Consider the following 27,633-nt stretch of genomic DNA (forward strand, 5'->3'; position numbering starts at 1 on the left):
GGTGTGGTGTTCACATTTCTGGAACCTGTGGGCTCCACCCTCAGTCTGTCCTAGCTGCCTTCAGGACAGAGTGTTGGTGGTTGATCCTTAGCAGTGAATCCAGATCATATCCAGCCCCTGTGGGGCAACTCTCATCCTGTGGAGGCTACCTGTGAAGAAGAACCTGGGGATTATAGACTCCACTGTACTTCCCCGGCCATTCTTTTATCTTGCACAGTGGCAAGTAGGAGCAGGAAGGACAGCCCAGCACATACAAATCCGAATGGAGGCCAGCGCCGCGGCTCACTAGGCTAATCCTCCGCCTTGTGGCGCCGGCACACTGGGTTCTAATCCCGGTCGGGGTGCCGGATTCTGTCCCGGTTGCCCCTCTTCCAGGCCAGCTCTCTGCTGTGGCCAGGGAGTGCAGTGGAAGATGGCCCAAGTCCTTGGGCCCTGCATCTCATGGGAGACCAGGATAAGTACCTGGCTCCTGCCACTGGATCAGCGCAGTGCGCCGGCCACAGCGCGCCGGCTGCGGCGGCCATTGGAGGGTGAACTAACGGCAAAGGAAGACCTTTCTCTCTGTCTCTCTCTCTCACTGTCCACTCTGCCTGTCAAAAAAAAAAAAAAAAAATCCGAATGGAAGCTAAAATCGGCAACTCCCCTCCCTGGTGTCTGCACTGTCCTGCTGTGTCATAGTGTTCCTCTGATGATGAGGATGGTCATGTTCCCTTCCATGCACTGAGTCCTTATGAGGCATAAAGAAATTATAAAGTACACAGTTGTGTTCTGTGCTTACAGTGTAGAGCAATGAATAAAACAGATAAGAGCCAGCCCTGGAGAAGTTTCCTTCTAGTGGGGCAGAGACCAGCAACTAAAGTAAACAACATAATTTCCGTTGGTTTGTGTTTATGTGATGTTAGAAAAATAATCTAACTGCTTTATGCCTCACTTTTCTCATCTGTAAAGTGGATGAGAATTTTGATACTCTCTTATGTAATGCAGATATTAATACAATAAAACTCATAAGGCACTAACAGCAGGGCCTGACATGTAGTAAGTATTAAGTTCTCAAAAAAAATTGCTTTTCAGCAGTTAAGACACCACTTGGGACATCTGCATTTCGTATTGGAGTATGTAGGTTCACGTCCCAGCTCCACTCCCAATTCCAACTTCCTACTAATGTGCACCCTTGGAGGCAGCAAGTGATGGCTCAAATATTTGGGTCCTTGCTACCCATGTGGATATCTGTATTGAGTTCCTGGCTCTTGGCAGGCATGTGAAGAATGAGCCAGTGGATGGATAATCAATCTCTCTCCCTTTCAAATAAATAAGATTTTTTTTAAATTTTCTACTATTATGAGAAATAGTATAGTGCTGTGATACAGAGTAGCCTGGGGTAGGAGTGTCAAGGTAACCTTGGAAAGGGTAGAGATGGGAGGTCCAGGAAGGAGACCATTGAGGTAAGACCTGAATGGTGCAGTGGAGTCAGTCATGTAGAGTTCTGAGAGACACACTTCTCAGGCAAAAGGATCAATGATTGTAAAGAAAAGGATGGACTTGGTGTGTTTGGAGAACAAAAGGGAGGTTTGTGTACATGGGATTTCATGAACATAGGAGCCACAACAGAAGATTAGTGCAAAGAACAGGCATGCAGCCCAGAACAATGAGAACCCTTCAAGGTTTTGGCATGAAATGGTTGGGATCTGATCTGTATTTTGAAAAGATGGGTGTGACTGCTCTAGGTCAGATGGAATGTGGAGGTACAATAGTGGGATGAGGAAGCAAATTAGGCTATTTCAGGAATCCAGACAGGTCAGACTGGTGACCTACACCAGAGTGCTGGGGTAAGTGGTGGGAAACAGAGATTTGGAGTCTATTTTAAGAATAATGTTTATGGTATGTGCTAAAGATTGGATATGGAATTATAAGAAGAGAGGACTCCAAGACAACTGTGAGATTTATTGGACTTGGAGTGGCAGTCACTGGGAGAGGTTGGCAGTTGGAGCCCAGTTCTAGGATGGCCTTGATGAGATGAAGGTACCCGTGAGACACTGAGCTGAGGAAGTCTAGCTGGAGATGAGACTGCAGTAGTGCAGAGGTCACCATGCCTGGGCAGGAACTGTCTTCTGTGTTCTACACAAAAACACCAGAAGATAGGTAACATCTAGCTAATGGCAATAAAAAATTAATTGAAAGTCATTTTTAAAGTTAAATTTTAATGAAAGTAGTTTCCCTTTTAATATAGTAGACCAGTGGAACAGAGATTACCAGATACATACAGGAATTTAGTAAATAATACATATATTTCAAATCAACGGAGAAAAGTGAGCCATTCTAGGGACTACTGGGCACATAAATGTTTCATTTTTGCTATATGAGGCTCAGAAAGTTCTTGGAGAATATGTATGATGAAAAAACTACGCATGTTATTGAAAAATTTTTTGTACCCAAATAAATTTATAATTCTGTTTTTTCACAAACTTTTTGAAGTATCCTTGTGTATTCTTTACTGCTATCCAAAATACATGTGATGTTTTAAAATCCCAAGAGCAATAACTGTATAAACATCCTTTGATTTTTCTGAATAAGGTAATACATAAAATTCAACATTTAAAGGCATAGAGATATACGGTGAGAAGTTCATCTCTACCCTTCTGGCCCTCCATTCTTCTAGTTCCCACATACCCTTCACAGACATACCCCCTGACATAATCTCTTATATATCCTTCCAGACTTTGTTAATAAATATGAATGATTAGATGTGGAAGCAGGAGGAAGAGGAGAGTCTAGAAATAGTCTAAGGTTTGTGAAACAAGAAGACTAGTGGCTACTTTAACTGAAAAAGGAAACTCACTGGGGGAGAACAGCTGGAGAGAGCCGGGAAGATAGGACATTTCATTTAGACATGTTGAGTGTGAGGGGTTGTGAATGGACCCTGCCGTACTGAAACAGAATTAGACATAGTGTAAACTCAAAGTGTTCAAGATGGATGGGTAGAGAACCAGAAGTAAATGTGTGTCACTGTGTATGAGAGGCTGGTGTGACATACAGCCCTATCACAAGGTCTCTGAGGGGAGTGATAATCCTTAGCAATGAGTTTATTTAGCACCAGATATTAGCTTCTGTATATCTAAAGGAAGCTAGGATTCCTTGGCAAAATGGCTGGTTCCTGGTAAAGATGAGAGAAAATACAAGATGAGCCTTGAGCATCTCATTTCAGAAAGTTAAGTATATTCTCTAAGAATGAGGGAGCGTCAAAAAGAATCAAAAGAGCACAGGTGCTGGCTTGCAAGGGGCTCCCACTAGGCACATCTGGGGCAGTTTGAGCATGAAAATAAATTGTCATTATGGATTATAACCCATTCAGTAAGAATTTGTGAGTTTACAATGAAATAAGAAAAGAATGAACTGAAAATTTGATAAAGAAAAGGAAGTTACATGGTTCCACAGTTTTTCCCACACAGTATTTTTCAATTTCAAAAGGAAAAAGAGTAACTTGCCTTTTTTGGAGTCTGGCAAGCAGCATCTTAATCAACTAATACAAGTGAATCTCTTCAATAATGGGACAAATCAAATCAGTGCGCCAGCTCTCAGAATGTAATTGGAGGTGCACAGCATCCCTTCTGTGCTATTCTTACCAGTCTGCATCAACTGAATTACATCACAAGAGTGCATCAGAAAGCCCAAATTGAGTCTGTATCCTACACAATAACTGGCCTGCATCCTTCAAAAATGTTAGGGTCATGAAAATGAAGGAAAAACCAAGGAAGCATTGCAGTTTGCAGGGGATCACAGTGACATGACATCTAAAAGCCAGGCAAGATTCTGAATTATCTCCTCTTGCTATGGAGGACAGGACTGGGACACTGGGTCAAGCTTGAATGAAGTGTCAGGATTAGGGGAAGGAATGTCAGTGTTTATTTCCCCTCCTTAATGGTTGCAGATCAGTTATGTTGGAGAAAGTCCTTATTTGTAGGAACTATACAGAGTATTTGGGAGAATAACGTGTTTAGAACTTTTTAGTACATTTGGGCTTGTTTAAAATAATTTTTAATTGTCACAAACATGAATAGAGGTAAGTCCATGGAAAAAAAGTGAGACCCACACTTTCCAGCAGATTGGCAGTAAAGAGAGGGTGGCACAGGCCAGCAGTTAACAGGAGCCTGTGCTGAGCTCCCAGAGCACACCAGGCTGCCTTCCAAAAGAGCTGGTGTGTACACGACAGGCAGAGGCAAGCAGGATGGTGATCAATGCAGAACAGAGACTGGAGGCCAGGTGGGAAAACCAGGCTGAATAGGAAGCCAGAGGGAAGTTGGCTGGGCCTGTAGGCATCCTAGAGCCTGAGGGGAACCAGCTAGAGTGAATTCCTACCTGAGAACCTCCTTCCCTCAAGGAGGAAATGGACCTTTCTTCTGAAAGTGGCCACTTGTCTACTCTCTGAAGTACAGTAAACTCAGAGTGGTTTAGTCTTTGAAATTGAAATTACTTCTTTGTAAAATATATTAAAACAAGTTAATTTCTATCACTGATATTGTTCCTAGTACAGGAACTCTTAGGATTGCAGAATTTTTAAATCTACCACTGATGATTAAAAAAGAATAAAGCCTTCTGCATCTGCATTTTGCCTTGGTAGTTTGTTTTTAGTTAGTGGGTCAGAACAGGCAGAACACATATTTGTACCTCCCAAACACAGATGATTTATAAATCCTTGCATTTGACATGACTGGTTTCTAGGCCAGTTAGGTAGCTTAGAGCGTGAAACCCTGATTCAGAAGCAAATCATCTAAGAATGAGTCAACACTGTGTTCCCTGTTGTGCCAACAGGCCCACTACAGCAGTGCAACTTACCCCACCTAACTCAGCTCGTTTAGACACTTGGCTGGCTCCTGTATTAAAGCTACAGAACCCTGAAGATGGCCTGAGTGACCATGGTCTTGGTTCTCCCATAAGTGCACACAACCAGTGCTATTCTAGTTGCACAGGAAGGGCATGAATCCACTCATGCAGTGGGCCTTAGGGTGTCTGGGCTTCACATCCTTACAGGACCTGGCTTAGGAAGTCTGTGGTTCCTCTGGTTTAGGCCAACTTACTGTTTGGTGGTCAAGAGGAAGCCACAAGGTACTGTAACTTACCTATGGCTAATTGGCGCCTTGTTCCTTACTCTGCACCCAGTTACTTTTCACCCTTCAGGTTTCAGTGACAAGTCGGCATGAGGAAGTGGGAATACCAAATGACCCTGCACTGAGGAGTGCAATGGTAATAAATGAGAAAAAATATACCCCAGTCTGCCCAGGGCTGCTAATTTCATGAGCACATTTTATTTTATTTTTTTTATCTTTTATTTAATGAATATAAATTTCCAAAGTACGACTCATGGGTTACAATGGCTTCCCCCCCCCATACCGTCCCTCCCACCCACAACCCTCCCCTTTCTCACTCCCTCTCCCCTTCCATTCACATCAAGATTCATTTTCGATTATCTTAATATACAGAAGATCAGCTTAGTATACCTTAAGTAAGGATTTCAACAGTTTGCTCCCACACAGAAACATAAAGTGAAAAATAATAGATGATTTTTTTTAAATGATGATGAAATCAGATCAGACCTATTGTCATGTTTGATCCCAGTGAGAGTCAAGTTGGGAATTGATAATTTCTTTTTTTTTTTTTTTTTTTACAGAAGATCAGTTTAGTGTACATTAAGTAAAGATTTCAATCGTTTGCACCCCCATAGAAACACAAAGTGAAATATACTGTTTGAGTACTCGTTATAGCATTAAGCCTCAGTGTACAGCACATTAAGGACAGAGATCCTACATGAGGAGTAAGTGCACAGTGACTCCTGTTGTTGACTTTACAAATTGACACTCCTGTTTATGGCATCAGTAATCTCCCTATGCACCAGTCATGAGTTTCCAAGGCTATGGAAGCCCCTTGAGTTCTCCGACTCTTATCTTGTTTAGACACGGTCATAGTCAAAGTGGAGGTTCTCTCCTCCCTTCAGAGAAAGGCACCTCCCTCTTTGAAGACCTGTTCTTTCCACTGGGATCTCACTCACAGAGATCTTTTTGCCAGAGTGTCTTGGCTTTCCATGCCTTAAATACTCTCATGAGCACATTTTAAGCACTAAACTTCCTTCTCCCTCCCTCATTTCTTTCATTAGTCTTATCCTAATGTAGAACTTAACTAAGACAAGAATACTTCCCTTTCTACTTCTATACTCCGTAGTGAGATATAGGTCCCACTTTATGAACTGTCTGTGTAGATAATTTTAATTGTCTCCAAGAGAAGGAACCATGTCTTATGCCTTCTTTCTCTACAAAGGGTGAATAAATAATTCAACTTGGTACAACCAGCACATATCAGCATCTGTAAAGCATAAATCTAAGGGCTCTGATTGGTGCTTTGGGAATAATAAATATGGTTCCTGCTCTCAACAAACTTCCAAGCTAAAAAGAAAGAAAAAGATCTGTACATAAGACATTATTTTTTATATATTTGTGGCATATGTTCTTTAAAAGATATAATACCTTGCATTATGAGTCATTTGATTTTTGACAAGGGTGTCAGTTCAATGGAGAAAGAATAGTTATTGCAGCAAATGATTGTGGGACAACTGGGTTATCTACTACAAAACAATAAAGTAGGTCCCTTGCCTCATACCATACACGAAAATTAAGTCAAAATGGATCATGGACCTAATGTAAGAACCCCGGGTTGGCATTGTAGCACAAGTGTTTAAACCACTACTTGGGACTGTGGCATGCCATATCAGAAGGCCTTTTGGGGTCCTGGCTGCTCTAGTTCCAATCCAGTTTCCTGCTAATGTGTCTAGGAAGGCAGCAAAAAGAGGCTCAAGTACGTGGGCCCCTGCTGCCCACATCAGAGACCAGGATGGAGTTCCTGGCTTTCCTAGCTTTGGCCTGGCTTAGCCCCAACCATTGTGGCCATTTGGGGAAAAAAAACAGCAGATGGAAGACTGATATCTCTTTTCTCACCTCCTCCCCAATCTGCCTTTCAAATAAATAAAAATCTAAGAGCTAAAATTCTCAGAAGAAAACTAGTACTATATCTTCATAACCTTATGTATCAGGCTATAGTTTCTTGGACTTGACACCAAAAGCATAAACAGAAGAAAAATATATTAATGGGACTTCATCAAATTAAAAACCTTTGTGCTTCAAAAAACTGGTGTAGAAATGAAAAGACAATCCACAGAATGGGAAAACTTTTTTGCAAATCACTATCCAGGATATATAAAGAACACTTACAACTCAACAATAAAAAAGCCTAAATAAAAAAAGTAATCAAAAGGTTTGAATAGACATTTCTCCAAAGATGATATGAAAATGAAAAAAAAAAATGACCATTAAGTACAACATCACTAGTCTTTAGGGAAATTCAAATCAAAACCACACCCATTTGTATGGCAATGTAAAAATTTTTTTAAATTTTTAGTAATAGAAGTTGATGAGACTGTGAAGAAGCTAAAACCCTCATATACTGCTGGTAAGAATGTAAAATGGTGCAGCCACTTTGAAAAACAATCTGGCAGTTCCTCAAAAAGTTAAACAGAATTACCAAATAAGTCAACATTTCCACTCCATAGATATACACACAAGCATGTTCATGTAACTTCTAAAAAGATGTTCATAACAGCATTATTCATACATGAAAAAAATGGAAATAATCCCCTGCCCATCAGCTGATAGAGAAATAAATATGACAGAGCCATGTAATGGAATATTATTCAATAACAAAAAGGAATGAAATGAAAAAATAATGTATGCTACAATACCATAAATTAAAAAACATTATGCTACGTGAAAAGAAGCCAGGCACAAAAGCCACATATTCTGTGATTCCATTTGTGTGACCTATCTATAATAGGCAAATTTGCAGAGGCAGAAAGTAGATTAATTTTGAGGAGGGAAGAATGGCAATGGTTGCTTAATGGAGTGAAGTTTCCTTTTGGGGGATGAAAGCATACATTAAGGAACTAGACAGTACTGATGGTTGCAGAACATTGCAAATGTACTTCATGCCACTGTTGTATACTTTAAAGTTATTAAAATGGTAAATTTTATGTGTATTTTGCCACACTAAAAAGAGGTCAATTTTATGGTATGTTATATCTCAGTAAAGCTATTATAAAAATAAAAAGCATAATAGCTTTTATTATTCACAGGGAATTGTCCTAAGGGAAGAAAATCCAATCACGAAGAGTATACACTGGACAATTACATTTTTATAATATTTTTGAAGTGGCAAGATTTTAGATAGACAGATTAGTGATTTCCAGATGTTAGGGATGGAGGGAGGGGAGGTGGAAAGAGATTATAAAAGGGTAACTTGAGAGATCCTTATGCTCAGTATCTTCCACTCTTTTTCTTAAAGGTTGATTTATTATTTTTAAGGCAGAGTTACAGAGAGGCAGAGAGAGAGAGCGAGAGAGAGAGAGACAGGTCCTCCATCTGCTTTCACTCCTCAAATGCTGCAATGGCTGGAGTTGGGCTGATGTGAAACCAGGAGCCAGGAGCTTCTTCTGGGTCTCCCACGGGGATGCAGGGGCCCAACGACTTGCTTGGACCATCTGCCACAAATTTCCCAGACCATAGCAGAGTGCTGGATAGGAGGTGGAGCAGCCATATGGGATGCCTCCTGTGCTCAATATCTTACCTGTGGTGGTGAATACAGGTTCCTACACAGGTGCTAAAACCTGTGAAGGATACAGCTAAATGTGCACACATACAAGTAAACTTGGTGAAATATGAGTTAGAGTAACAGGTTGTAGCAATATCAGTATCCACTTTGTGATGCCTTGTTGTGATTGGGCTGAGCTGGATCTCTCTGGATTGTCTCTTACAACTACACGTTTCTCTACAATTATCTCAATAGAAATTTCAATTAATAATTAGGCATGAGGTAACTGTCTTTGACAAACCTGTTCCACAGGTAAACTTCTATCAGGTTATAAAGCATCTTATCTTCCTGGGCAATAACCAAAATCAAAGTCCAAGCTGGCACTGATTGTGTCAGCTGTTTTATTTGTGCCTTCCTTACAGACCAAACTTGCTGCGCACGGGTGGCTTGCTGTTGTTCATTTCAGTCATGCGCTATTTTCCAAAAATAAAAAGGATGTGGAGTGTAGAAAAGATCTTTCTCAGACTTTTTCCAAGTCGAATCACTTTCAGCAAAGAGAGATTGTTATTTCTTCCTGTTCGCTGATATTAGAAAGTTTACATGTCACATTTCAGCGAGGAGAAAATACAATTCTTAAGTGAACGAAAAACACATTTCTGTGCAGTAGAAACTGTGCTGTTAACTTCTCGTCATGTTAAAAAGATAAACAACAGGATTAACTGTTTACTTTGGGAGGCCGAGGCTGGTTGTTTTTGAGGAGAAGAACACAATGTCCTGCTGTCTCTGGTTTCCCGGCGGCTGCAGCGGCGGCCCCGCCCACTCGCCCCGGAGGCGCCCTCGGCTGGTCTCGCCCCTGGTCCACGCGCGCCCCTAGACCCCTTCACCGGCTCGTCGGCACGCCTTTCCTTTTATTTCTGTCTTCCCCTAACTGAGCTGTAAGAAGAGTTTAGAAAGCGGTGAGGAAGATCCTTGTTGATCTTCAGGGGCTGCTGGGATTGACAGTGACCTAGAAGGATTCCGGGAATTCTCGGTGGCCTGCTAGGCAGGCGTCACCCGGCACAGGCCCGGCCTGAGGCCGAACCCTCCTCCTCCTCCTTCTCTTCTTCCTCTAAGGACGGCCTGCACCATTCAGTGGGAAGTGCGGGGTTTGAGAAGTGGGGGAGGGCTCTGAAAACTTAAAAGAGGAATTTACTTATTCTCCCATTCTGTAAAGATCCTCGGTTTTGTTGTCCTTATGCCTTGGGCTTTGTTCTGTTGCTTTTATCAATGAACAACATGCATTTTTATAATTTTGAAATATTCTCCAACTGGCATGATGTGACATTAAGCTGGTAAGAGAAGAGGAAATAACACTCTTAAAGACGAATGTTAACTCTATAATGGACTCTCATACTTCCAAAATGTCATGACTAGAAGTGAACAACGAACCTCTTATCTGTATTGTTTCGTGTTGCTGGGAATGCGTTGTGGAATGTGGTTTCATTTGGCACAGATTTCAGTGGGTTCTTCCAACGTGGTCTAGGACTCACCCTCTTGGCTCAAAAATGCCAGAGCCCAGGCCCTGCAAATAGCTCCTTCCAGGGAAGCCACGGCCAATTCTGCTGGAGCTGCTTTCTGACTGCTGCCTTGTTCCCAGAAGGAGGGTGCAGGGCAGCCACCCAGGAAGGAACAAACTGTGGACACAGTATTTTAACGTTTATTGCTTTGCTCTGATCAGGGCTGACCCATGAGGTTGACGCCATTAGGCCCAGTCACTGCTTTGCAAGTGCCAGGCTCACGTAGGAGATGGGCCCTGGCTTGGCTCTCAAGCCCTTCCCTAGGAGCCCTTCACTGAAGAGGCTTCTGAAGATGCAGACGCCCTGCCTCAGGGCTTGGACATGGCAGGCAGTTAGAGAGGACTCACTTTCCTGTGGAGCAACTACATCTGTGACAGCGTGAATGTGCCTGGTAAAATAAGGAAGCTAAGGTTTTGAGCACAGGAGAGGTGGAGGCCCTTAGCTGGGTGTGCAGATCTGAGGGCACAAGCTTCTCTACAGCGCATTTCCATGAGCCCAAAACAGAGCCTTTTCAGGCCCTGGTGCTCCCTGAGCCACGGGCTTCCAGCCATGAAATAGGGGATCATTTGGATGAGGTCTGTGTTGTAGGTATGAGAGGAATATTGATCTCAAATAAGTGGGATTTGTTTTACAGGTTATTTTAAGAACTTTTGACTGGTAAGCTCTGTCTTGGGATGAATGCTCTTACTCTAACCACTAACATCCTACTTCCTCCCTGTGTGACATTTTCTCTTTGCTGATGTAAGCATTTATCTGAGTTAATCACTCCTAAAAATAGCAGTCCCTCTCCCTCAAGTCACAGGGTGCCCACCAGCAGTGGTCAGTGCTGTGTGGGCTATGGAAAGTCACCTGCATCCCAAGGCATAGGGAGAGCAGTTGGATGTTTATTTACCCTACCCAGTGGGTACTCTGTGGTGTGACAACACAGAGTATGTAATGGGTCTGCTTCCCAAAGTAGAAGTTTGATTCTATGAACACGAATCCATCACGTACTTTAAAATGTGAAGTCTCCTAGCCCCTTGTCATGGCTGACTGCTAGCTCCCAATGTCTCAGAGCTCACTAAAGACAGTGCAGTGTTTCCTCCGTGAACTTGGTAGTGGTGCTTGAATTGTAGCTTCCTGGACAGATACATCTAACTTTCTTTGGACTGAAGTAATTGAAAAGACCTGGGGAATAGCACCTTGTCTTATAAAAGGAATCTCGACTCAGAGAGCTTCCTCAGCTTGTCAGTGGCAGTAGAAGGGCAGGGGCCTCAGCCCCTCCATGCTTCTGTTGCCTCCGTCACTCTGTTTTGAGTCATATCCTCCACGGAGCAGTTTGGTCTTTGCCAATCAGCTTAGTCCTTGCCTGCACCATGACTCCTCACCCCGACAACTTCCCTTCTCTGAAGTGAGGCCCATCTCTAGCCCTGATGCCACTCTGTATTTTCTCTGTGTACCCACCTCATTAGAAACCATAGGCCAGGGTAGGCTCTCCCTGTCCCTCATCCATCACATACCACTGTGCTCTCTTGTCTCTCTCTCAAAGTGTTTCTTTGTCATTGTTAATTAATTAATTAGTTAATTTTTTAAGGAATACAATTTTCATAAGTACAACTTTAGAAATATAATTATTCTTCCCACCATACCCACCCTCCTACCCACACTCTCAACCCATCTCCTCCTCCCTCTCCCCAGTCCCATTCTCCATTAAGATTCATTTTCAATTAACTTTGTACATAGAAGACCAACTCTATACTAAGTAAAGATTTCAACAATTTGCACACACACACAGAAAAAAAAAAACTTTGAGAACTAGTTTTACAGTTAACTCTCATTGTATAATTCATTGAGGACAGAGGACCTGCATAGAGAGTTAGTGCACAGTGACTCCTGTTGTTAATTTAACAATTAACACTCTTATGTATGAAATCAGTGACCACCTGAGGCTCTTGACATGCACTGCCTAGGCTATGGAAGCCTTTAGAATCAACAAACTCCATCAGTATTTAGACAATGCGATAAGCAAAGTGGAAGTTCTCTCCTCCCTTTAGAGGGAAGTATAACCTTCTTTGATGGCCACTTCTTTCCACTGGGGTAGCACTCACATTGATCCTTCATGTAGAACACTTTTGCCACAGTTGTCTTGGCTTCCATGCCTGAAATTCTCTCATGGACTCTTCAGCCAGACCAGGAAGCCTTAAGGGCTGGTTCTAAGGTCAGAGTGTTACTTCGAGTGATTGTCATTCTGAGTCTGCTGGGTGGTCTGCTTCCCATGTTGGAACGTTCTCTCCTTTTTAATTATATCTACTATTATTACCAGAATCTTGATCCTATTTATATGATCACTTTAACACTTAATCCTATCTATATGTTCAATTTAGCACTTAAGATGACATTTTTACCAACCAGCTTAATGGAATTTGGGGTCCTATGACGAGTTTTAAATTATACCCTTAGAAGTATGTCTGAGTTTCTGCTAATACTAACTGACAGAATTAAAAAGGAGAGAGCAATCCAACATGGGAAGCGGGATACACAGCAGACTCATAGAATGGCAGATGTCCTAAACAGCACTCTGGCCTCAGAATCAGCCCTTAAGGCATTTGGATCCGGCTAAAAAGCCCATGAGAGTTTCTCAGGCATGGAAAGCCAGACACTGTGGCAAAAAAAAAAAAAAAAAAAAAAAAAAAAAAAAAAAAAAAACAACCAACCTAAAAGGAATGTGAGTGATCCCAGCAAGCAGAAAGAATGGGGCCAGGCCATCAAAGAAAGAAGTACCTTTTTGACTATGGCCTTGTCTAAATAAGATCAGAGTTTGTGAACTCAAGAGGCTTCCATAGCCTTGGCAGCTCATGACAAGAGCCTTGGGTGATTACTGATGTCATCAATAAGAGTGTCAATTGTTAAATCAACAACAGAGTCACTGTACACCTGCTCCCCATGTAGGATCTCTGTCCTTAATGCGTTGTACTATGTGAATTCAAGGTAAAACTAGTCCTCAAACAGTACTTTATACTTTGTGCTTCTGTGTGGGTACAAACTGTTGAAATCCTTACTTAGTATATACTAAATTGATCTTCTATATATAAATATAATTGAAAATGAATCTTGATGTGAATGGGATGGGAGAGGGAGTGGGAGATGGGATGATTGTGGGCGGAGGGAGGTTATGGGGGGAAAAAAGCCACTATAATCCAAAAGTTCTACTTTGGAAATTTATATTTATTAAATAAAAGTTTTAAAAAAAGAAGTAAGTCTAAAGGACTGTATGCAGAATGATACAGATTTACAGTTACAAACTTCCTCCTCCTTCTCTTATTCCCACTTTTATTTTTTACTGAGATCCATCCTCAGTTGACTTTATACACGTATGATTAACTGCAAGTTAAGAGTTCAACAAATAGTATGAATGAAAAAACAAAAAATAAAACTGTTCCTCGACAGTCAAGACAGTCAAGTCATCTCTTAACAAAGTATCAATTTCATTTCTACAGATTTTGTTTTAGGTGATCTATTAATTCTCACAAGTCAGGGAAAACATATGATATTTGTCCTTTTTGGACTGGCTTATTTCCCTAAATATGATGTTTTCCAGATTCATCCATTTTGTTGCAATTGAACAGATTTCATTTTTTATTTACCGTTAATGTAGTATTCCATAGTGTACATACCTCATAGTTTCTTTATCCAGTCTTCACTTGATGGGCATTTAGGTTGATTCCATGTCTTAGCTATTGTGAATTGAGCTGCAATATACCTGGGGATACAGATAACTCTTATTTACTGATTTCATTTCCCTTGGATAAATTCCTAGTAGTGGGATGGCTGGGTCACATGGTAAGTCTATATTCAGATTTTTGAGGTATTTCCATACTATCTTCTGTAGTGGCTTTAGCAGTTTATATTACCACCAACAGTGGATTATGGTACCTTTGTCCCCATGTCTTGGCCAGCATTTGTTTAATTTTTGTATGAAAGCCATTCTAACTGGGGTGAGGTAAAACCTCATTGTGGTTTTGATTTGCATTTCCCTGATGGCTAGTGATCCTGAACGTTTTTTCATGTGCCTATTGGCCATTTGGATTTCCTCTTTTGAAAAATGTCTAAGTCCTTTGCCCTTCTCTTACCTGGGTTATTTGCTTTTTTGTTGTGGAGTTTATTTTCTTTTTCAAAGATTTTATGTATTTATTCAAAAGTCAGTGTTACAGAGAGAGGAGAGGCAGAGAGAGAGAGAGAGAGAGAGAGAGAGAGTCTTCCATCTGATGGTTTATCCCCCAATTGTCCACAATGGCCAGAGCTGCACTGATCCAAAGCCAGGAGCCAGGAGCTTCTTCCAGGTCTCCCACGCAGGTACAGGGGCCCAAGGACTTGGGCCATCTCCTACTGCTTTCCCAGGCCACAGCAGAGAGCTGGATTGGAAGAGGAGCAGCCGGAACTAGAACCAGCACCCATATGGGGTGCCAGCGCTTCAGGCCAGGGCGGTAACCTGCTGTGTCACAGCACTGGCCCCAGAGTTTCTTGATCTCTTTATATATTCTAGTTATTAATCCTTTATTAGTAGCGTGGTTTGCAAATAAATTTTCCCATTCTGTTAAAGTTGCCTTTTCACTTTTCTGAGTGTTTCATTTGCAGTACAGAAACTTCTCAATTTGATGTAATCCTATTTGTTAATTTTGGCTTTGACTACCTATGCCTCTAGGGTCTTTTCCAAGAAGTCTTTGCCTGTGCCAATATTTTGCAGAGTTTCCCCAATGTTCTCTAATAATTTGATAGCATCAGGTTGTAGATTTATATCTTTAATTCATTTTGAGTGGATTTTTGTATAAGGTGTAGGTAGGGGTCTTGCTTCATACTTCTGCATGTGGAATCCAGCTTTCCCAGCACCATTTGTTGATTGTCCTTGCTCCAAGGATTGTTTTAGCTCCATGGTCACATATAAGTTGGTTATAGATGCTTGGATTGATTTCTGGCATTTCTGTTCTGTTCCATTGGTCAACTCCTCTGTTTTTGTACCAGTACCAGACTGTTTTGATTATAATCGCCCTATAGTATGCCTTGAAATCTGGTATCGTGATGCCTCCGGCTTCGTTTTTGTTGTATAAGATTGGTTTAGCTGTTCGAGGTCTCCTGTGTTTCCACATGAATTTCAACATCGTTTTTTTCTAGATCTGAGAAGAATGTCTTTGGTATTTTGATTGGTATCGCATTGAATCTGTAAATTGTTTTCAGAAGAATGGACATTTTTATGATATTTATTCTTCCAATCCATGAACATGGAATATTTTTCCATTTTTTGTGTCTTCTTCTATTTCTTTAATGTTTTATAATTCTCATCATAGAGATCTTTGACATCCTTGGTTAAATTTATTCCAAAACATTTGATTTTTTCTTTAGCTGTTCTGAAGGGATTGATCTTAGAAGTTCTTTCTCAGCCGTGGCATTGTCTGTATATGCAAAGGCTGTTGATTTTTGTGTATTGATTTTATATCCTGCTACTTTACCAAACTCTTCTATGAGTTCCAATAGTCTCTTGGAGTGTTTTGGATTCCCTATATATAAAATCATGTCATCTGCAAGTAGGAATAGTATGACTTCCTCCTTCCCAATTTGTATCCCTTTGATTTCTTGTTCTTGCCTGATGGCTATAGCTAAAACTTCAAGGACTATATTGGATAACAATTATGAGTGTGGGCATCCATGTCTGGTACAAGCTCTCAGTGGGAATGCTTCCAACTTTTCCCCATTCAATAGGATGCTGGCCATGGGTCAAAGTGTTTCTTTTAATGCATGGCCCCTTTATGGCAGAGGCCAGAACTGAAGAAGAGCACAGCTATGAGGGACTTGGGATCAAGAGTAGAGGGAAAAGCCCTGAGATGAGCCAGCTGCTATGGGCTCTGCGAGTTCCATAGGTGTTGACCTAGTGCCACCAGAGCTAGGTTTCCCAAGATAATGAGAAATTTGAATTTTACATTGCTTTCCCATTTCAGTTACAACGTTTTAAAAATGTTACCAGCGTGGGTCCAGCCCTGTGGCATAGCGGATAAAGCCGCTGCTTGCAGTGCCGACATCCCATATGGGTGCCAGTTTGAGACCTGGGTGCTCCACTTCTGATCCAGCTCTCTGCTATGGCCTGGGAAAGCAGTAGAAGATGGCCCAAGTCCCTGGGCCCCTGCACCCTCATGGGAGACCCAAAAGAAGCTCCTGGCTTCTGGCTTCAGATCAGCGCAGCTCCAGCCTTTGCAGCCAACTGGGGAGTGGACCAGTGATCTCTCTCTCTCTCTCTCTCTCTCTCTCTCTCTCTCTGCCTCTCTGTGTAACTCTGACTTTCAAATAAACAAGTAAATCTTTTTAAAAAAAAATGTTACCAGCGTAGAAACAAAGAAGATATTAGCCAAGCAGAATCCCAAGAGAACCACTTTTAGTCTCGCTCTAACAGGTGATTATCATTGATTTAGAGCATGGGCTCCCACCAGATGTAAGGAGACTCCCTAAAAGCTCTCTGTTCCAAGCCTCTACTCTGCCCCAAAGCTTACATTTTTGAAACAAAAATTTAACCAGAACCTTCATCTATTTCCATTGTTTGATAAAATACAACACCCGTTCATGATGAAAACTCTAAGCAAACTGGGTTTGGAAGGAACATTCCTCAATACAATCAAAGCAATCTATGAAAAACCCACAGCCAACATCCTATTGAATGGGGAAAAGTTGGAAGCATTTCCACTGAGATCTGGAACCAGACAGGGATGCCCACTCTCACCACTGCTATTCAATATAGTTCTGGAGGTTCTAGCCAGAGCTATTAGGCAAGAAAAAGAAATTAAAGGGATACAAATTGGGAAGGAAGAACTCAAACTATCCCTCTTTGCAGATGACATGATTCTGTATTTAGGGGACCCAAAGAACTCTACTAAGAGACTATTGGAACTCATAGAAGAGTTTGGCAAAGTAGCAGGGTATAAAATCAATGCACAAAAATCAACAGCCTTTGTATACACAGACAATGCCATGGCTGAGGAAGAACTTCTAAGATCAATCCCATTCACAATAGCTACAAAAACAATCAAATACCTTGGAATAAACTTAACCAAAGACGTTAAAGATCTCTACGATGAAAATTACAAAACCTTAAAGAAAGAAATAGAAGAGGATACCAAGAAATGGAAAAATCTTCCATGCTCATGGATTGGAAGAATCAATATCATCAAAATGTCCATTCTCCCAAAAGCAATTTACAGATTCAATGCAATACCAATCAAGATACCGAAGACCTTCTCAGATCTGGAAAAAATGGTGCTGAAATTTATATGGAGGCACAAGAGACCTCGAATAGCTAAAGCAATCTTGTACAACAAAAACAAAGCCGGAGGCATCACAATACCAGATTTCAGGACATACTACAGGGCAGTTGTAATTAAAACAGCATGGTACTGGTACAGAAACAGATGGATAGACCAATGGAACAGAATTGAAACACCAGAAATCAACCCAAACATCTACAGCCAACTTATATTTGATCAAGGATCTAAAACCATTGAGTGGTACCCCATCATTTACTCCTAGATGGCAGGAGGAAAGTGTGCTGACACCCATGCCCCTTTCTTACCACCACAGCCCCAGGTCGGGTCAGCCCCTTTACATAGAGCCCTTCGTGGCCTCTGCCCCTACACTGGGCATTACTCAGAGATGGTGGCTCTTTGTCCATCTCTGAACCCCATTAGCTCCCTTCTTTTTAAGTGCTTATCAAAAGTTTGTTGGTTTTTTTCCCACATACTTAACTTTGATTTTAAATCAACAATAAGAAGCAAGCATGTGGTGCAGGGATTAAGACTCTGCTTGAGAGCCTGTATCACATATGGAATACCTGGGTTCCAATTCTCACTCTACTTCTGATTCCAGCTTCCTGCTAATGTACTTCCTGGGAGGGAGCAGGTGATGACTCAAGAATTTGCATACCTGCCACCCATCTGCCACCCACATGGGAGAACTGGATTGAATTCCTACTTCCTGACTTTGGCCTGGTCCAGCCTTAGCTCTTGTAGGCATCTGAGGAATTAACTAGCAAATGAAAAATCCCTGTAGCTTTCTCTCTCTCTCTCTCTCTCTCTCTCTCTCTCTCTGCCTTTCAAATGAATAAAAATTTTAAATTAGGAATAATGCCTTAGAAGCCCCAGATATTAAATAGTCTTTGAACTCCATCACTGTTTTCTCTTATTGTTATGGTCCAAATGTTTGTGCCCCCCTCAAAAAAATCCATATGTGGAAATATTCAAACCCAAGGTGATGGTATTAGGAAGTGCATTTGGAAGGTGACTGGTTCATGAAGACAGAGCCTTTGTACATAGAATGGATGCCCTTATAAAAGAGGCCTGGGAAAGATCTCTTGCCCCTTCTGCCCTGTACAGCTGCAGCAAAAGATGGCTATTGTGGGGGATTAGCCTCACCAAATTCTAAATCCGCCAATACCCTGACCTGGTACTTCTCAAACTACAAAATTGTGAGATATGAATTTCTATTGTGTATGCAGCACTCAGTCAGCGATATTTTTGTTAATAGCTGTTGGAACAGATGAAGACACCTGTGTTACCTTTCTCATTTACTATCTTCAAGCCTTAAGTTTCTCAAACATGGGAAAGCTCTTTCCTGTCCTAGGTTTTGTACATGCCGGGCCCTCTGATGAACATTCTCTCCTTGTTGAGAGACTGAGGGTTCCAGGTTCTAGTCTCTACACAAAAGATTACAAGGATGAGATGTAGAAAAAGGATAGCAGAGGAATAAGATTTATTAATAAAGTGAAAGTACATACTCAAGAAGGAGTGTGGGAATGCTATAGAGTGACCTGTAACCCATGAGATGTGGGATCATCCATCCCTTTATATGATCTGGAGATAGAGCAGGTGCTGCTTTGGGTGAGTTTTACAGGAAAGGGTGGAGATTCCTAGGAATTTGGTGACTACTCAATTTCTCACCTTTTTGGGAAATCTTTAAGTGTTATAGAATCAAGTGTGTGATGGGAGTGGGATTGTCAGTCATGGCAATTTTATTAAAATGATATAAAAGGCCGTAGATCACCAGAGGGACCCAGTCAACAGCTGTATTGAGTATTTTTGGTCAGCAATGGTTTCTTCCCAAGTGGTAACTTTGCTACAGTATTGATTTAGGGTCGATCATGGGAGGAGTTTTAGAGGCAGCCCTGAGGGAAGGTGTGGTGACAGATTTATGCCAGCTCTTTCTCTGATCCCTTTCTCCTTACCATGACTTTCTCTCAACTTTTTGCATAGCTGGCTGCTGTTTCTTCAGGCTCAGGTGAAAGATCACTTTGTTTAAGGTGTTGGCACCCCAAATCCCCAGTGTTGTCTCTTACAGCACTCTGTTCACTTCCTTCCTAGCTCTCACAATTTGTGATTGCATATTTGCCCATGTGTTAAGTTGCTCTCCCCCAAGGAAGTACCGAGAGCAGCTGTTGTTGAGCTCACCACCAGGTACCCAACACATCACAGAGGACCTAGCTGAAAAATAGTCTTGCTGTATTTTGCACATAAATGGATGGGTCACAGCTATATTAGACATCTCCAAAAGGCCACAACACCATTTTGGAATACAGTGATGCACCCCTGAGTGCTTTGTTGTTAAGGATCTTGTGATACTTATTTCAAGGTTCTGTGGCCCTCCACGCCTCACTGCATCTGTGGTACTTACATTGTCTGGTTTGGTAGTTTTGTACTTGGCTCATTTGTCAGGTTCAAGCAAATCAAGCTGTCTTTTAGGGGGAAAAAAACAACTCACATTTAAGTCTACAAATTCAGAAGGGATGGTTTCCAAATATTCTCAAAACTTATAAATAAGGACTAAAGAGCCATTATATTTTCCCATTGACACATGCTAAGCATCCAGAGGATCTTTATTTCCAATGGAAGTGAATCAAAGAAACAAACAGAAAACTGACTTCTGGAATGGCAGTGTGAAGACACAGTGGGTTCTTCTCTCAACAAACATTTAACTGGAGAAAATTATAAAAGCAGTCATTTAAAGTCTCTGGAAATTGTCCTAAAGGCATGCAACAAAAGGAGAAACATTTCATCAGTGGAATCAAGAAAATTTACTGTCTCAGTAAGACTAGTGAGTCTGTCGCCTTCAGCTATAACCCTTCCCCACTACTCACACTTGGTTTATGTAGACTATGCTGGGGATCTACTATAAAGGGCTATTCAAGAAGATGACCCCTTGGCCTTCAGCCCCCAGTCAAAGGTACATCTCACCCTAGGATGGCTAGCCACCAGTTTCTATTCACCCATCAAGAAGAATGCCCAAGTGCCCCACTGCAGAGGCTCCCTGAAGAAGAGACAAACCCAGAAGAGCCATGCCACTACATGCCTGAGGACCTGTAGAGCAGTAATGTCACACCAAGAGAGGAGACCACTCTCCCCACTTCTAGCTCCTGAGAAGTGGCCCAGAGCCTTTGCCCAGAGGGAAGCAGTTTTTAAGAAGGGTACTATTGGCCGGCACCACGGCTCACTAGGCTAATCTTCCACCTTGCGGCGCCGGCACACCAGGTTCTAGTCCCAGTCGGGGCACCGGATTCTGTCCCAGTTGCCCCTCTTCCAGGCCAGCTCTCTGTTGTGGCCAGGGAGTGCAGTGGAGGATAGCCCAAGTCCTTGGGCCCTGCACCCCATGGGAGACCAGGATAAGTACCTGGCTCCTGCCATCAGATCAGCGTGGTGCGCCGGCTGCAGCATGCCGGCCGCAGTGGCCATTGGAGGGTGAACCAACGGCAAAGGAAGACCTTTCTCTCTGTCTCTCTCTCTCTCTCACTGTCCACTCTTCCTGTCAAAAAATAAAAAAATAATAATAATAAAAAAGAAGGGTACTATTGCCTGGCCCAGTGCTGGCTGTTTGACCATCTGCAGAGTGACCAATGGATGGAAGGTCTCCTTTTCTATCCATCCCCCTCTCTCTGGAACTCTTACTTTCAAATAATAAATAAATAAATCTTTTAAAAAAATAAGTATGAAACTACAGAAAAGGTTATTTTTCTCTCTCTTTTCTTTAGTTGCCATTATGTGAATTGACTAGATCATCAGGGAATCTCTGCTTCACTTTGTCAGAGCGCCAAGTTTCTGGCTCCAGTTTCACCTACAGTGGTGTCATCTACATGATAGAATCTACACTGCCCTTTCGGATCCAGCTAAAAAGCCCATGAGAGTATTTCAGGCATGGAAAGCCAAGACACTGTGGCAAAACACACACACACACACACACACACACACACACACCTAAATGAAAGATCTCTGTGAGTGAGATTCCAGCGGAAAGAAGGGGCCATCAAAGAAGGAGGTACCTTTCTCTGAATGGAGGAGAGGACTTCCATCTTGACTATGACCTTGTCTAAATAAGATCGGAGTTGGTGAACTCAAAAGGCTTCCATAGCCTTGGCAACTCATGACAAGAGTCTAGGGTGATTACTGACGCCATAAACAGAGTGTCAATTGTTAAATCAACAACAGGAGTCACTGTGCACTTACTCCTCATGTAGGATCTCTGTCCTTAATGCTGTACTATGTGAATCAATGGTATAACTAGTAATCAAACGGTACTTTACACTTTGTGTTTCTGTGTGGGTGCAAACTGTTGAAATCTTTACTTAGTATATAGTAAGTTGGTCTTCTGTATATAAAGAGAATTGAAAATGAATCTTGATGTGAATGGGATGGGAGAGGGAGCAGAGATGGGAGGGTTGTGGGTGGGAGGGAAGTTATGGGGGAAAAAGCCACTTGTAATCCAAAAGTTCTACTTTGGAAATTTATATTTATTAAGTAAAAGTTTTAAAAAAAAGAAGGGTACTATTGCACTGCCTAAGTGTTGATGACTTTATAATGGTAGGAGAATTCCATGCACAAAGGTTTTGTTGGAAACAATAGAAATCCTGGTAGACAACAATTCAGAAAGTGCCTGTAGCTCCATGATAACTATAGCAGCCAGCAAATGGCAAAGCAGTAGGCTTACAAAGAGAATCAGAACTAGGAGTTTTCCTAGGATCCCAGTCAAACCTTGGGGCACAAAGCTGTGTACAAGTACTCCCCAAGAGACCCACTGAGGAGCAGTCAGAGCAGCTGTGGCCACAAGGAAGACAAAAATGTCACAATTTGCTGACTTGAAAGATCAGCAAGGAGAGAAGGCATTACCAACATGGCAGCTCTTACCACACTGGTTGAACAACAAGCTGCTCTGGCCCAGGGGAACCCATTGAAAAGCAATATTTAAAACAAAATCACATACATCCTTGGCAGTCTGGCTTGCCATACTCTTAGGAGGAATGGAAGAGAAAATTCAAGTGCTACCTGAAGAACAGGAGGTGAAAAAAACCTACGCAGTTGATTTATTGTGATAGCAGTCTCTAAGCCACACACATCCAGTGGTAAAGAGGAAAAATCTAATGGGCTGTGGAAGTTTTATCCATTAAATCCCAGGTTTTTAATTCTGTGGTTATGTTGGTGAATTGACAGGTGCGTTAAAGTAGATTTGAAATAATAAGCTAGATTTTAGTATCATTAAGAATAAAAATACAAATTGTGCTATAAATTGGATACTAGGGTAATATAGTATGTTTTACATAAATATAAACTATCAGTAGGACATTGAGCAAAGGATGCTTTCATACATTACACAATAAAGAAAGAAGTGGTTTTCATGACCTCTCAACAATTATTTTTTGTGGAAAGGAGCAAAACACTGTAAACAAGGGGAACACTTTAAATAATAGATTTGAGAGAGCAGAAGATAGCTTTGGTGAGCTCAAGACTAGGGTAATCAAGATTCTGTAATCTGAAAGAAAAAAAAAAGGGAATGAATAAAATGAAAAAACAAACCCTCTCAGAAATATATAGGACACCATTAAATCTCGCAACAAATGTATGACAAATGTGCAAAAGGGATACTGGTGCAGAAAAAATATTTAGGAAATAATGGCTAGCGGCTGGCATTCTGGCATAGTGGGTTAGGACGCAACCTTTGACACTATCATCCCATGTGGGTGTCAGTTCAGGTCCTGGCTGGTTTAATTCAGACCCAGCCCCCTACTGATGTGCCTGGGAAAGCAAAAAAGATGACTCAAGTACTTGGACCCCTACCACCCATGTGGGAGACCTAAATGGACTTCCAGGCTCCTGGCTTTATAGCCCAGCCCAGTCCCAGACATTGCAGCCATTTGGCGAGTAAACCAGTGGATGGAAGAACTCTCCCTCCCCATCCCTCTCTTCTTCCCCTTCCTCCTCCCTCTCTGAGTAACTCTAGGGAGAGAGAAAGGAGAGAAGAAATTAAGATATCTCAAATGTGATGAAAATTTTTACAAATCCAGGAAGTTCAGTGAATTCCAAGAATGATGAATTCAGAGATCCATACTCAGACATCTCATAGTAAAAATGTTGTAAGTAAAATATAGGGGCCGGTGCCATGGCACAGTAAGTTAATCTACCTGCAGCACCAGTTTGAGTCCCGGCTGCTCCTCTTCCAATCCAGCTCTCTGCTGTGGGCTGGGAAAGCAGTAGAAGATGGCCCAAGTCCTTGGGCCCCTGCACCCGCATGAGTGACCTGGCTTCAGATCAGCACAGCTCTGACCATTGTGGCCATTTGTGGAGTGAACCAATGGAAGGAAGACCTTTATCTCTGTCTCTCCTTCCCACTGTCTGTAACTCTACCTTCCAAATAAATAAATAAATAATCTTAAAAAATATATAAAGAGAAAATCTTGAAAACATCAAGAGAAAAATGATTCATTATATATAGGTAACTCCTATAAGATACTAGCTAGGGTTCATTAGGGTTAGGGTACAGCCGATTAGACCACTGCCTGGAACACTGGCATCTCAAATCAGAATGCTGGTTCAAGTCCTGGCTGCTCCACTTTTGAACCAGTTTCCTGCTGATGATGGCCCAAGTACTTGGGTCCTTGCCACCCATGTGGGAGGCTCACATTTATTTATGAATTTATTTATTCAAATAAATAAAATAAATCTTTTTGTAAAAAAGGAAATGTTTAAATGGAAGATTATTTGTAGTAACCTCTTGTTCACTTATGCCGTGGTTTTTCTAATGTTAATTATCACTGTACTGATCTTTGAAAGAATGTTTACGTAATTAAGTATTCATAACTTTTGTTTCCTCTATGTATGTATGTATGGAATTCCTGGCTCCTGGCTTTAGCCTGGCCCATCCTAGCTATTACGGCCATTTGTGGAGTGAACCAACAGTATTCTCTTTCTCTGTTTCCCAGTCTCTGTCACTCTGCCTTTAAAATAAAGAAATAAATGAAACTTTATATTAGCTGATGTCTTATCATGGAAGCCAGATGGCATCATATTCAAAATGCTGAAAGATACCAATTACTTATATCCCCTTTTTGACCTTTAATTCCTGAAGTTAAGTCAGTAGGATTGAACATTGATTATTTTGTCTTGATAAACTCACCTCTTCATTTTTGTAAAACTCAAAGGTCACAATTGTTCATCTTCATTTTGAAGGATTCTAGCTTTCTACTTGTTTGGATCAGACCTAAATCTTAGCTACAGAACCCTAATTTTTGTGTAAAGTTTCCTTTTTTCTAGTTATAGTACCATGTAAATTGAGTTTGTCCTATAGCAATATCCTATAGCTACTACATATTGAATAATGGCATAGGTACTAGTATATGTGGAAATATTAAGACTACTTATCTTATAGTGAATGACATATTCATTAGGTGCATCAGATTTCGTTGTGGTCTTGGTTTTAAAATACTGGAAGATTGAATGTAGTAAAAAATATACAAACATGTTTGGAAGATTATACAATGTAGAATTTAAAATAAGTTTATTTTGGTGCAAAAAACTTGGAAGTCCATGCATAGTTTTTCAACATAGTTTCATAAGCTTTCTAAAGTAACCTCATATGTGGTTTTGATGTATCTTCCTAAGTAAATCTGCTACAATGCAATCAGAAAAAAAATGTTGCTAGAAGCATTTTAGTGGTAGTGATGATTTTCAAAGAGCATCCATTAATAGGTCATGAATATTAGTGTTTGATGAAACATAATTTGGAAATGCTTTAGGGCCCAACATTGCAGCGTACCGGGTTAAATCATCACCTACAACACTGGCATCCCTTGCCAGTGTAAGTCCTGGCTGCTCCACTTCTGAACCAGCTCCCTGCGAATGTACCCAAGAAAGCAGTGGAGGATGGTCCAAGAGCCTGGATCCCACATCCACTTGGGAGATTCAGAAGTGCTCCTGGTTCCTGGCTTTGGCTTGGCCCAGCCCCAGCAATTGTGTCTTGCCTTCTCTAACTCTGCCTTTCAAATAAATAAAATAAATCTTTTTGTAAAAAAGGAAATGTTTAAATGGAAGATTATTTGTAGTAACCTCTTGTTCACTTATGCCGTGGTTTTTCTAATGTTAATTATCACTGTACTGATCTTTGAAAGAATGTTTACGTAATTAAGTATTCATAACTTTTGTTTCCTCTATGTATGTCTTTAGACTGTGCTGTCCATTAGGGTGGCCCCTGGCTAAGCTTGTTATTTATATTTACATTTAAACTAATTAAAATTAAACATTCAGTTCCTCAGTCACATTAGCCACTTCTCTCTCTCTCTCTCTCTCTTTTTTTTTTTTTTTTGGCAAGATTTATTTATTATTTGAAAGATAGAGTTACAGAGAGAGGAGAGACAGAGATCTTCCATCCACTGCTTCACTCCCCAAATTGCTACAGTAGCCAAGTCTGAGGCAGGCTGAAGAAGGAGCCAGGAGCTTCATCCAGGTCTCCCACATAGGTGGTAGGGGCCCAAGCACTTGGGCCATTCTCTGCTGCTTTTCCCAGGCCATTGTAGGGAGCTGGATGAAAGTGGAGCAGCCAGGACTCAAACCAGGGCCTAACCCTTTACACCACAGCCCTAGCCCCACATTAGCCACTTTTCAAGCACTCCATAGCCACATGTGTCTAGTGGCTGTCACATTAGACTGCACAGAGAACATTCCATCAGTGCAGAGCTGTCTCTTAAACCACAATAATTTAGACCAAAGGTCTGTTCTTTATTGTTAACAATGGTATGTAAATCAATTTCACTTACACTTGATCCCTTACAGAGCTTTAGCTCCAGAAATTAGGCTGATAATTCTCTCCTTTTGTTAATTTCAAATGGTATTTGTCAAATAGGCTCTGTATTTATTTCACTATAATTTTAGAGTTTTCTTATTTAATGTTGTGTGCCATAGAACAATATAGTAAACCTCTCTGACTTTTTAATATTCTGTGTATTGGGTAAGGATAACAGCAGCCTACCCCCAAGGGCCTTTTGAAGATAAAGTGATGCAAATAGAACAGAGTCTGCCATTAACCAGCTGATATCAGGATGAATCTCTAACCCATGTATACTGTGGAAAAATAAGTGTTCATTATTTTAAGCTTCTAAAAGTTATGCAGCTATTTGTTATGCAGTAGTATATAATGAATGCATTGATCATCAGTGAAGCAGATCAAAATATTACTAAATATTTAGATTTTTTAAACAACTAACTTTGTTTTTGGTCATATACAAAGCACTCTACCTAACAACTAGGCCATGGCATTCATCTCATATATTAAAGGTTTTTGTTTTGTTTTGTTTCGTTTTTGTTTTAAGATTTAGTTATTTGAGAGGCAAAGTTACAGACAGAGAGAGGGAAAAAGACAAGAGATCTTCCATCTGCTGGTTCACTTCCCAAATGGCCCCAACAGCCAGAACTGGGTCAATCTGAAGCCAGGAGCCAGGAGCTTCTTCTAGGTCTCCCATGTGGGTGCAGGAGTCCAAGCACTTGGGCCGTCTTCCTCTGCTTTCCCAGGCCATCAACAGAACTGGATTGAAAGAGAAGCAGCTTTGACAGGAACCAGCACCTGTATGGAATGCTAGTGCCTTAGGCGGAGGCTTAATGTACTGTGCCACAGAACCAACCCCCTAGCAAGTGTTCTTGGTTATGATATGGGGAAGACATTTTCTTCAATATCAGGATTAGTGTGAGGATGCCCAGAGTCACTGGTTTTTCCTCAGTGTTGACCTGAAGTTCTTAAAAGGCAGATGGAAATGAAAAGCACAAGAATTGGAAAGGAAGAAACAAATGATAATTAAATGATTACATCAGGGGTCAGCTCTGTGGAGTAGTAGGTTAATCCTCTGCCTACAGCACCTGCATCCAATATAGGCACTTCTGATCTCTGCTTATGGCCTGGGAAAGCAGTGAGATATGGCCCAAATGCTTGTGCCCCTGCACCCTCATGGGAGACCTGAAAGAAGCTCCTGGCACCTGACTTCTAATCAGCCCATCTCTGGCCATTGGGGCCATTTGGGGAGTGAACCAGCAGATGGAAGACCACTCTCTGTCTCCCCCCTCTGTGTCTATAACTCTACCTCTCAAATAAATAAATAAGTCTTCAAAAACAAACAAACAAACAAACTATGTGCAGA

The 27,633-nt window shown here is 41.4% G+C and overlaps 1 protein-coding gene and 1 long non-coding RNA gene across 9 annotated transcripts in view; one reads left to right on the forward strand and one right to left on the reverse strand.

The window, feature by feature from the left end:
• The window catches only part of SPIDR (scaffold protein involved in DNA repair), a 454,456-nt gene that overhangs the window by 357,638 nt on the left and 69,185 nt on the right, over positions 1-27,633 (forward strand). The gene's annotated exons all lie outside the window — the stretch shown is intronic.
• Positions 1-27,633, reverse strand: part of LOC108176496 (uncharacterized) — a 126,784-nt gene that overhangs the window by 30,838 nt on the left and 68,313 nt on the right. The window contains exons 3-4 of one of the 2 annotated variants that reach the window (XR_007919030.3): positions 13,835-13,920; positions 9,818-9,953 (exon numbers count right to left, since the gene is read on the reverse strand). The exons of the other annotated variant lie outside the window; for it this stretch is intronic. This is a non-coding gene — a long non-coding RNA (uncharacterized LOC108176496). Of the gene's footprint in view, positions 1-9,817; positions 9,954-13,834; positions 13,921-27,633 lie in introns of those variants that run through there. 2 annotated transcript variants of the gene reach the window in all.

This window comes from Oryctolagus cuniculus, chromosome 6 (genome assembly GCF_051225735.1).
Source record: "Oryctolagus cuniculus isolate XC-2025 breed Fujian yellow rabbit chromosome 6, ASM5122573v1, whole genome shotgun sequence".
NCBI lineage: Eukaryota > Metazoa > Chordata > Mammalia > Lagomorpha > Leporidae > Oryctolagus > Oryctolagus cuniculus.